The sequence below is a fragment of the Suricata suricatta genome, chromosome 3 (genome assembly GCF_006229205.1).
Source record: "Suricata suricatta isolate VVHF042 chromosome 3, meerkat_22Aug2017_6uvM2_HiC, whole genome shotgun sequence".
Taxonomy (NCBI): domain Eukaryota; kingdom Metazoa; phylum Chordata; class Mammalia; order Carnivora; family Herpestidae; genus Suricata; species Suricata suricatta.
Window position 1 is genome coordinate 41,200,347 of NC_043702.1, and position 11,226 is coordinate 41,211,572.

Consider the following 11,226-nt stretch of genomic DNA (forward strand, 5'->3'; position numbering starts at 1 on the left):
AAGGCAGTGACAGATTGATGACAGGGTGTTGCTGATGGAATTCTTTGACTGGGGCAAGATGGAATACGACCCCTTTCTCCTTCGAGTTTAACATCAATCAATGGTGCTCCGCCAGCCCTATAAAGAGGATCTTAATTTCTTTTTGCCTTTATACTTCAAGAAAAGATTAGGCAGCAATCAAGTTTTTGCCCAGTAAGTTCACAAGGACTTTACAGCACCTGGTAGGCACTCCAGAAGCTTTAGATGCAAAGGAGAAAGAAAGATGACTTTGTGTGATACTTTGTGTCCTGCTGGAAGAATTTTCTATGGACCTAGAACTTGAGTTGCCCAGAAGTTCCTCTTCACATTTTCACAAGTTTGAACATAACTCCATAAGATAATATTGGAACTCAGTCCAGCTCCATTTCACTCCATTGACAGGCCACTATCAATACTTGCATGAATGATTGCACCTGGTCAATGTCAAGACACTCACATTTCAAACTGCTTCGGGGCCTTAGTGGTTTGCCCTTACCTACTTTTCCTGCACTCCTACAGTACTGGCTATGTAGCAAAGCTCACTTCAACTTTTTCACATTTCATTCTAAAGACATATTGTTTCCCATGTGCCTTTAAGGAATCATTCTTGATCTCAGCCATAAAATTGGAAAGCTGCATAACTGACAAGATGATCCCCGAAGGCAGCTGAAACATAGGGTAGATTGAAACCGACAGTTAATTTGTAGCAGTAAAAAATAATGATATCACCATAAAACAAGTTTAAGATTAGACCGGGCTCAAACACTCTGTGCCCACAGAATATATAGATGGGTGTTGTCAAGCTTAAATAACAAAGCAAAACAAACCTGAACCTCCCAGCATCACCAAGCCCAATTTATCTGCTTTTTCATGGGACGCTATCACCATCTGCTGGCTGCAGCTGATAAGATGCCTAGCGTTCTTTAAGTCCTGGAATATTCTAGTATGCAGCCACTGTTGTTAATTACGATGCACCAGAAAACATATTTTTTAACCTAACAATATCACTGCAACGGCACAAATAAATCAGATCTTCCTAGCACACCAAATGAAAGAGCCCAGAAAGCTAGTTCCTGCCAAAGGCATCCTGGTCCGCTACGCCTAAAAGCTGCATTTGCTGAGTGCGTAAGCCCTAGCACATTCCCTTTCTATTCCAGAGCTTCCTCCTGACACACATTCACTTTCTGACTTCCTCCTCCCCAGCTGCCTTCTCTACCAGGCATCCTACACAGCACTGCGGTGATAGGCAAAGCAGGCGCTCTCAGCTAAAAACAGCCTCCTCCCGGAGATCTTAAAGGAAGCAAACCACTGACACTTGGCTTCAACGAGAGCAAAGCTCCAGTGGGCCTCAGCAAGAAAGAAAGGATGTTGCTGGCTCCCAAAACTTTGAGAACAATATCTTAGCACGGTTTCCTTAGGGTTAAATTCCTTTTTTTGTGCCCATCCTCCTAATTCGGCAACAAGTTTGGAGGGAGAAAGAACAAAGTCTGTATAAGCGAATAGAATCTAGCAAGCTCTAAAACCCCGCGCATTTTATCAAACGTGTTCAGTCTTGCCATTCCAGACCCTCTGTCATGAACATCCCAGGCCTCTGACTTCTCAACCATCCTGAGGATAGAGAAAGCTTTAGGAAATAGTGCTTCTTCATCCTGCCTTGTCTCTGTCTTTTTTTATTTGGCTTATGTGGATTTAAAATTTTTATTCAACGAGCATACAGGAGTTGTGTATTATAGCCACTTACAAAAATCCTTCAAATGCCCATCTATTCACAAAGTTTTTCTGACGCTCATATTTTTGTGATTATGATGTAATAATTGCTCTCAGACAAAATAGCTAGTTCTGACTGAGCAATGATGTGACTGCGTCACAAGATGCTTTCCTGCAGAGAAGACCAGTCGGGTTGCGGTGGCAAGTGCCACCCTCCCTCCGCCATGCACCCATATAGGACCAGGCCATCCCAGGTAAGAGGCCACAGCGACTCTGCACATGAGCCTCACTGGCCGGAATTAATTTTCTCTTGAACATAATCAGCCCTGAATTTATCTAAACAATGATCTCTCTCCTAAACATTCTAAGTTGTAAACTTCAACTCAAAGGCATGCTCCATGCGTTCTTCATGATGCTGTAATTTTAGAAAGATACCACTTGCAGGTTAGGTGGTTTCTGTACAACAAAGTTAACAATATATCCTTAACAAATTTATCCCTTTAAATGTTTTCCTTTTTCCCATGACCGGTAAATATATTTTAAAAGGTCCAATGTCATCAAAATATTTAATGTCAACTTACCGTAAAATAAAGTAACAACAAATTTTTTTCTTATTAAACAGCAAAGGATTTTTAAGAAATAATAATACCCATTGTGGTCAAGGAACAGGAAAAGTTACGCTACGCACTGTTGTCAGGAGTGCAATTTGGTACAACCCTTCCAGAGCATAATTTGGCATTGTAATGCCTTTAAAAAAAAAATGCCTACATACCCTGTATAACAGCTAGAAGTTTATCCTGAAAGAATAATCATTTCTGATGAAAGTTTCTAGCATTCAGATATGGTAGGCTATATAATGTCCTCCTCAAAGATGTCTCTGTCTTTTTCCCCAGAACCTCTAAATATGTTACTGCACATCTTTAAAAAGATTTTTCAGGTATAACTAAGGATCTTGAGATTATCCTGGACTATCTGATGCGCCCAGTATCATCAGGAGATGCCTTATGAAAGGGAGGCAAATTGAGCCAACAATGACAGAAGGTAATGGGGTAATCATGAATGCAGGGGATGCAGTTTGAAAATAGAGGAAGGAGCCATGAACTGAGGAATGTGGTGATCTCTAGAAGCTGGAAAAGGCTGAGAAACAGACTTTCCTCCATAGCTTCCCAAAGGAACATAGCTGAGCTGACACCATAAGTTTAGGACTTCTGATCTCTAATATTATATGATTTAAAAACATTGTGTTGTTTTAAAATGAGGAGGTTGTAGTAATTGTTACAGCAACAATAGAAAAAGAATATACCAGATAACAAGCAATAGAGAATTTGGTCAACTTAGCCCTCCAAAAAGCTTTATATCTGAGGGTATGAGTTATGAAAGAAGTTTTTTTTTAATCTCGTGTTTTTATTTTGATGGTAATCTAAAAACTGTCGATGTAAAGATATTCTGGACCATCTGGTAGACCAACTTCTAACTCAGCTAAGCTATGCATTCAGTGTCCAAGTGTGTGTTTGTTTTACAGTCACGTTGGTAGTGCCAGTGAAGGCTCACTCCATGAAGAACTCTAAGGACAAAGATGGAGGGGCCGTTCCGAGAGGAAAGGTGGGAAAATTGACGTGCCACTATCACACTCATACTGTGAGGAGCTCCCTTTGTATATAACAAGGGTAAGTTTAATAGTAAAGAACATTTGTTTAAGCCTTTGTTGTCATATTTGGAGGTGTCCCATTAAATTGACTGACTAATGATAATAATAGATGTCTGGCTTAAAATGAGTTTATTATTAGAAGGAAAAACAATAATGATGATAATCAAGATGATTCAGATGATGATCCATCTGGCTCAAAATCAAATGAACCATGCCAAAAAAGAAAATATAAACATTTATCATCCTACTATTAACATCAACTCTCCCCTTAAATGACTGTTGGCATTTTAATTACATTGATTTTACATCCAAATTTAAATGTAAATTTGTGTTGGTTTTATACGTGTACACAGTGAGGATCATGAAGAATTAATCCTAGTTTTATATTTCTTCATAGATGACTAACAACATAATAAAAATAATCTAAGTCAACCCCGAGGGGAGCATGAGAATTTATTTCTCCTTTGAAAAGGATTTATAAATTACTCAAGTCTGAGAAATGTAGAATTAATTATGGTACCTCCCTCTAATGGAATACTACTCAGTCATTAAAAATAAAGTTGTAGAGTAACATGTAACAAAATGGGGAAATGATCAGATGTATTGATGAAATTTAAAAATAGTTACCAAAGGTAATAATCAAATTCCAATGTTAAAAAAAGCAAAGAAAGTAATTTCTATACATAGAAAACTGAAAAGAAGGATATACAGCTAAGTGGAAATACATTGTTAATTGTATTTTCCTTGTCCTTTCTGATATTTTCGAAATTTTCTACAACAAACATTACTTTTACAGAGAGAAAATAGACCCTTGAGTAGCATATCCAGAGTTAAAATACTATTCCCTTGGTCCTGACTTTAGAGTGTGTAAAAATTGAAATGACAGATGTTTCTCAACCCTTGGAGACAACTTTCCAGGAGAAGATACCGCATGCTCCCTGAAAAGAAGAATATCAATAAAACAACTCAATGAATCCATTATTTGTCCCTGAACAACTGTGAGAAATATATATATATACACACAATCATTCTCCAAGAAACCTGTTTATTTAATGTTTAAAGCAATTCCTGCTAAATCATTTTCCTAGTGAGAAGTTGGGAAGATTTTCATTTTCATTGCCTGGGCTGCCACACATTCTCTTATTATTATCAGCTAATGTTTTCAATCCATGAGCTTTTAAGAAACTACATATCCCTTCTCATATTTTTAAGTTGGCTTCTAGAAATTTTACTGCAATTTTAAATTATTGCAGAGGATGTATTTACCTACATATTTTATATTCACACGTGCTTTAAACATATATTTGTCAAAACTATGGAGTCCAAAATTTAACTTATTAAATTTATAGAAATTGTCTGCCATAGAACTGGTTGGGAAAGGTTGTCCTCACTGTCAAACCAATCTACCAAATCAAACTTCCTTTCTCACAAAAAATGTCTGATTTCCTTGCTTAGTTTAATGAACACATTAAATCACATCTTACCTCTCCTGTAAATTCGAATTCATTGTGAAATAAACTGAGACAGGAAGACCTGAGTTTGTTGCTGAACTAATATGGAAATAGGCTGCAGCATGCATCAGTAATTCTTATCAAAGTTTGCTCTGCGTCTTTCTTACAGGAGCCAAGCAGTCTCAAGTATCACTGTTCTGCAGCACAATGAGATTAGAGATGGGTCAGACGCATGCTTTTCTTTACAGAATAAAGGAGAGTGATCGTGAAGGGCAGTGAAGAAGGATAACTGGCTTACCACAGCCATTCTCTCTGGGAGATTCATTTTAGGAAGAAGTCAATGTAGAGACGGAGGATCTGGAAATTGATTCCCTTAAAGGTTGCCTTGACCTTGTAGTTTTTGCAAAGCCTTATGTACTTTCAGGTTTGTATGGACCGTTATTTGAAAACTGCTATTTTAAACCCAATAAAATAAATGAATGAAAATGAAAATAAATGAAAATTTTCAACTCAACCCAAAACAGGAAGGGATTCATTAAGTCAGGACACTGGCCTTGATACCAGAGCATAAGAATATGTAGGATCACCTCTTTAAATGACTTTGAAGTTTTTTCAGATGAGATGCACCTTTTGAAGGTAAATCATGCAGACAAAATTCTTACGATCATAAACTCTTAGGGTTTAACATCAAAAAAATGCCTCTAGGGGCCCCTGGGTGGCTCAGTCGGTTAAGCGTGTGGCTCTGGCTCAGGTCTTGATCTCACAGTTCGTGGGTTCAAGCCCCGCCTCAGGCTCTATGCTGACAGCTCAGAGCCTGGAACCTGCTTCAAATTCTGTGTCTCACTCTCTCTCTCTCTGACCCTCCCCTGCTTACCCTGTCTCTCTCTGTCTCTCAAAAATAAACGTAAAAAATTGCCTCTGAACTATCTCAAAATTCCAGTAATTATTCTAAAAAACAAAAACAATTGCATTGACATTTTACAAATGTTATTTGACAAATGAGTAGTATTGACATTTTAATAATAGTTATTTTTCCAATCCATGACCATAGACTGTTTTTCCATTTTTTTCACGCATGAGTTTATTTACAAACATATTGAGTATGTGGAATTCAAGAGTTTGATCCATTTTTCAAAGAGACTGCACCTCTTAAAATGCTCCTTTTCACATATGTTTAATGGATTAATTAAAACATCTTTATTTCTTAAGCAGTTGGTGCCTTACTATAAAAAAGAGAGCAGCAAATCCAGATCCAAAGTACATAGTCATCATAATTAGCAACCACCACTTGCTTTCCAAGGATAATGGCAAATTCTTCCCTGGGCCCTCCTCATGGTGGCTTCTATGAACCACAGAGGTGGTAAACTTCTGGGCGCTGTCCCAACATAGCACTGTTGGAAGTTCTGCGAAAGGCACAGAGACCACAGACGGTAGAAACAACAGCCGCACACCAAGTCCTACCCTTTTCACAACCTTGTTTCCCAGTCATCCCAGTCAAAACTGCACCAGCATTCTTCTCGGAGCTAGAACAAACAATCCTAAAATTTGTATGGAACCATAAAAGACCCTGAATAGCCAAAGTTAAGTAGAAAAAGAAAACCAAAGCAGGTGGCATCACAATCCCAGACTTTAGCTTCTGCTACAAGACTGTAATCATCAAGACAGTATGGTATTGGCACAAGAACAGACACTTAGACCAAGGAAATAGAATAGAAAACCTGAAATTGGACCCACAAATGTATGGCCAACTAATCTTTGACACAGCAGGAAAGAATATCCAATGGAAAAAGCAAATGGTGCAAGGAGAACTAGACAGCAACATGCAGAAGAATGAAACTGGTCCACTTTCTAACACCATACACAAAAATAAACTCAAAATGGATGAAAGACCCAAGAATGAGACAGTAAACCATCCAAACCTTAGAGGAGAAAACAGGCAACAATCTCTTTGACCTCAGCCACAGCAATTTCTTGCTTGACACATCTCCAAAGGCAAGGGAAATAAAAGCAAAAATGAACTATTGGGAGACCTCATCAAAATAAAAATCACTGCAAAAGGAAACAATCAACAAAACTAAAGGGCAACCAACAGAATGGGAGAAGATATTTGCAAATGACATATTGGATAAAGGGTTAGTATCCAAAATCTATAAAGAACTTACCAAACTCAACATCCAAAAAACAAATAATCCAATGAAGAAATGGGCAGGAGACATGAACAGACCCTTCCCCAAAGAAGACATCCAGATGACCACAGACACATGAAAAGATGCTCAACAACAATCATCATTAGGGAAATACAAATCAAAACCCCACTGAGATACCACCTCATATCAGTCAAAGTGGCTAAAATTAACAACTCAGGAAATAATGGATATTGGTGAGGATGTGGAGAAATGGGAACCCTCTTGCACTGTTGATGGGAATGCAAACTGGTACAGCTGCTCTGGAAAATAGTGTGGAGGTTCCTCAAAAAATTAAAAATAGAACCAACCTATGACCCAGCAATCATGCTACCAGGAATTTATCCAAAGGATACAGTAATGCTGATTCATAGGGCACCTGTACCTCAATGTTTATAGCAGCGTTTTCAACAATAGCCAAATTATGGAAAGAGCCTAAATGTCTAGCAACTGATGAAAGGATAAAGATGTGGTTTATAATATATAATGTAATACTGCTTGACAATAACAAAGAATGAAATCTTGCCACTTGCAACAACATGGATGGAACTGGAGAGTATTCTATCAGAAAAAGATAGATATCATATGTTTTTCCCCATGTGTGGAACTTGAGAAACTTATCAGAAGACCATGGCGGGAGGGAGGGGGAAAAATAGTTTCAAACAGAGAGGGAGGAAAACCATAAGAGGCTTTTAAATACAGAGAACAAACTGAGGACTGATGGAGGGGAAATGCATGATAGGCACTGAAGAGGCCACTTCTTGGAATGAGCACTGGGTGTTGTATGTAAGCAATGAATCATGGGAATCTACTCCCAAAATCAAGAGCACACTCACACTGTATATACTGTATGTTAGTTAACTTGACAATAAATTCTCTCTCAATATATATTTATATATATATATAATATATAAAAGTCATCTATATTTGAATTAGTGAAGCTTTATAGTAAGTTATGAAATAAGTACCTCTACAGACCTTCCAGCAATATTATGACATGTAATGGGAATTTGGAGGAAATTAGAGAATAAGGAGAAATAAATGCAAGTGTTACAAAAGAAAAAAGAAAAAAATGTTCTCTAGGACTTAGGCAACTCAGCTTTTGAGATGAACATGTAAATTATGCAGTTATGACCCCCACTTGTCTCCCCCATCCCTGTGCTTAGATTTCCATCATGTATGTAAAATCTTCATTTGGTTATAGTCTACAGGGTAGTGATTATCGTGATTAAACTGGCCTTAATTTACCAGCAATTTTTGTATTGCATACTCCAGGCAGGCACTGTGAAATTATAAGAAATACGTTATCAAATTACTCCTCATGCTCATGAAATAGAGAAAGTAACTAGATATGGGGAAACCAATGGTGCATTGGTATTTCATGATAGCGTGTTACTCCATTTGAACTTCGAATGTTATAACAAATTACTTTCATTCAGTAAATCTGTCTAATGTTAGCCTAACACTTAAAAACATTTATCTAATCCTTCCTCCAGTTCCACCCCACTTTTTAGACTAGAAACAGAGAGTGTCTCTCTGGATTTGGTAAAAACCGCTAGCTGCCCAACTAACATCAAGAGAATTCTTTCTCTGTCTCTTTGTGCCTGCATTTTTTGTCTACCCTGCCTATAATCTTGTCATTCTTGCTACTCTTGACACTCTCTGTAGTTCAGCCAAAATGGCCTTCTCCCTCTCCAGGCCCAGACATTCTCACAGACTGGCCTCTTTCTGGAATGAGCCTCTCCCTTCCACTCCCCTACTACATTCTACTCTCCCCTAATTTCCAGGCATAACTGAAAAGCTCCCACCTGCCCAATTCTGTGCTCTTGCAGAGCCTTGACCTTCTCATCTCAGTTTGTAATCATATTTTTGTCTCTTCTATTATTTGATTACGTCTGCCTCTCTCACTAGCCTCAAAACTACATGAGATCAGAGTCTGCGGGCACTTTGCCTCCATAGTACCTCTTCGGTTCTGGAATCTAGGAGAAACTTAAAAAAACTGTTAGCTACTTGTATGAGTGGTCTAACCCTGCTTGAAAAACTCCAGACCTAGATCATCAACTCTTGCCTCGTGAGGTCCAGGGAACATGAGAGGTATACAATGTTCTGGAGGCTTTTTCAGACACCTGTCTGATAGAGGGAGCCAATGAAACAGAAACTAAGAAATGTGCTTTCTAGTGGTTAGTGCTATCACCATACTCCCCTGGCCTCAAGGTGATCCTCTCTCTGCGTCCTCTCCAACTGGGCCTGAGTTTCACCTACCTTGTTATTCCTGAACTACCAGCACCCAGCAGACTGCTTGTCACCTATTGGGTGCTCAGTAGATACTTATTGAATAAATCAATAAATGACGCAATCCTTGACCTAAGCCTCCCCTTGAGTACACAGCCCCCTGTAACTGGCCAGTAGCATAAGTATTTGGCACGTACACACTGCTGGACATCTTTCTGTATTAATCTCACTCCCTTTTTTTAAAAAAAAAAATCCCCTTTTAGTTTTCTCTCTGATTCATTAATTCCCACACACAAACTGCCAATTCACTTGGAGAGGTAGGCCGCAATATAACTGAAGTTGACCAAAAAGCCCTTTTTTTCTCATAACCCAAAAAAGCAAGGATGAAAACAGTTGTCCCACTCTTTTCTCAGCCAAATGTGCTTTGAAAGATTTGATTTTTGAGCTCAGAATCCAACTCTCTAATTATCTAAACAATTCTACAAGTACAAAACACCATATTTACATATGCAAAGCAAGAATGAGGAATTAGAATACTTAATTTATTCACCCAATTGAATGTTGGAACAACTACAGATTCAGATACTGTTTTTTGCAAATTCCCATCTCCAAAGTGGCTTTATACTCTACTTTTTTACATCGCATCAGGGTCCGCAACATCTTATCTCTGAACAATAGATATTTTAGGAATTTAAGTTTTTAGGTAAATAATTTGGACCATGTTTGCAAATTGAGGTTCCATAAGCAAGACTGTCGACCTACAGGCCTCTCTTGGAAATGAGGTCCTTGGGTCTGCAAACATTTTCTTTTAATACCTAGGTGAGGAACAGGGAGAAGGCTGCACTGATGGCTTAATAGCGTTTTCTTCCTGGGTAGACTCATTTAGGATGAAAGTGATTATTTTGAAATCCACTTCATCCTAAGCAAATGTCTCTACCCTGGAAAAATAAAACAGAGCCACTGCTGGCTAGCTCCTGAGAAATTGGTGCCATTTTATTCAGTGTTCTTCCTTATTACTCCCAGTCGTTTAAATGAATACCTATAATAACCCCATCCCCCTTGTAGTCCCATATAAAACGTAACTTACTCAAGAAAAAAAAGATATTCTAATGGAATTATAACCTCACATAAGTCTTTCTAGGCCAACACTAATGCTCTCCTTTTCTAATTTTATACCAGTTCACAGCAGAGTTAAGGTCCAACTCCATCCCAGAATGACACATTTCCCACTCGGCGGTCTTCCTGCTGTTTCATGCTGAACATCGTTCCTGGAAGGATGTCTCCCGTGGGAGCACCTCTCAGTCCATAAACATTATAACGAGTACTCCAGCCTGTCCTGATCTACCTTCTCATGGCACGTGAAGTGAAAATATCTGTAAAATTAGAGAGAAGGAATTGAGCTGAGAAAGGTTTAATAAATGGAAAAATTAAAACATAATAATTGACATAATGCTTGGACGTTTGAGTTCTTTTATTTTCCCCAGTTTTACTTTTTTCCTGCATATCTAAGAATCAAAGCTTCTTTATTTCAGTAAGATTGGCTTAAGAGTTTAAATCTCATTTCTGCTAGTCATCTAGGGAACCCAAGAAATAGCTAATTGAAAGATTTCACATTTTTTTCCTTTTTTTCCAACTGGTTGCATCATTTTATCCTTGTTCAAGGACTAACCTCTGAAAGCACAAAGTCACATCTGGCAGTGTGGTGTGAAGCACACCCAGACAAAGGCAATATTCCATATGCGTTTGGGGGAAGGAAGAAGAAGAAGGCATTATGTACATGGTCTGCACACTGTGAGGCAGGAATTTTGGCTACAGTTCTCAAGAGTGTCAGCTTTGTCAAGATACCTAGCTATAAAAATATCTGGAAAAGTTAAAAACAAAATAAGTCACAGCAACTTCTTATTTGACATGTCTCTGGAGGCAAGGGAAACAAAAGCAAAAATGAACTATTGGGACCTCATCAAGATAAAAAGCTTTTGCACAGCCA

The 11,226-nt window shown here is 38.3% G+C and overlaps 1 long non-coding RNA gene across 3 annotated transcripts; it reads left to right on the top strand.

The window, feature by feature from the left end:
- Positions 1-1,901: 1,901 nt before the first annotated feature.
- On the top strand, positions 1,902-10,689 carry LOC115286432. 3 transcript variants are annotated; one of them, XR_003906058.1, is made up of 5 exons: positions 1,902-1,979; positions 2,619-2,766; positions 3,248-3,392; positions 4,994-5,248; positions 10,419-10,689. It is a non-coding gene; the product is annotated as an uncharacterized LOC115286432 (long non-coding RNA). The 3 variants fall into 3 exon arrangements; XR_003906059.1 differs by having other exon boundaries at positions 1,903-1,979; positions 2,654-2,766; XR_003906060.1 differs by having other exon boundaries at positions 1,905-1,979; positions 2,663-2,766.
- Positions 10,690-11,226: the final 537 nt, after the last annotated feature.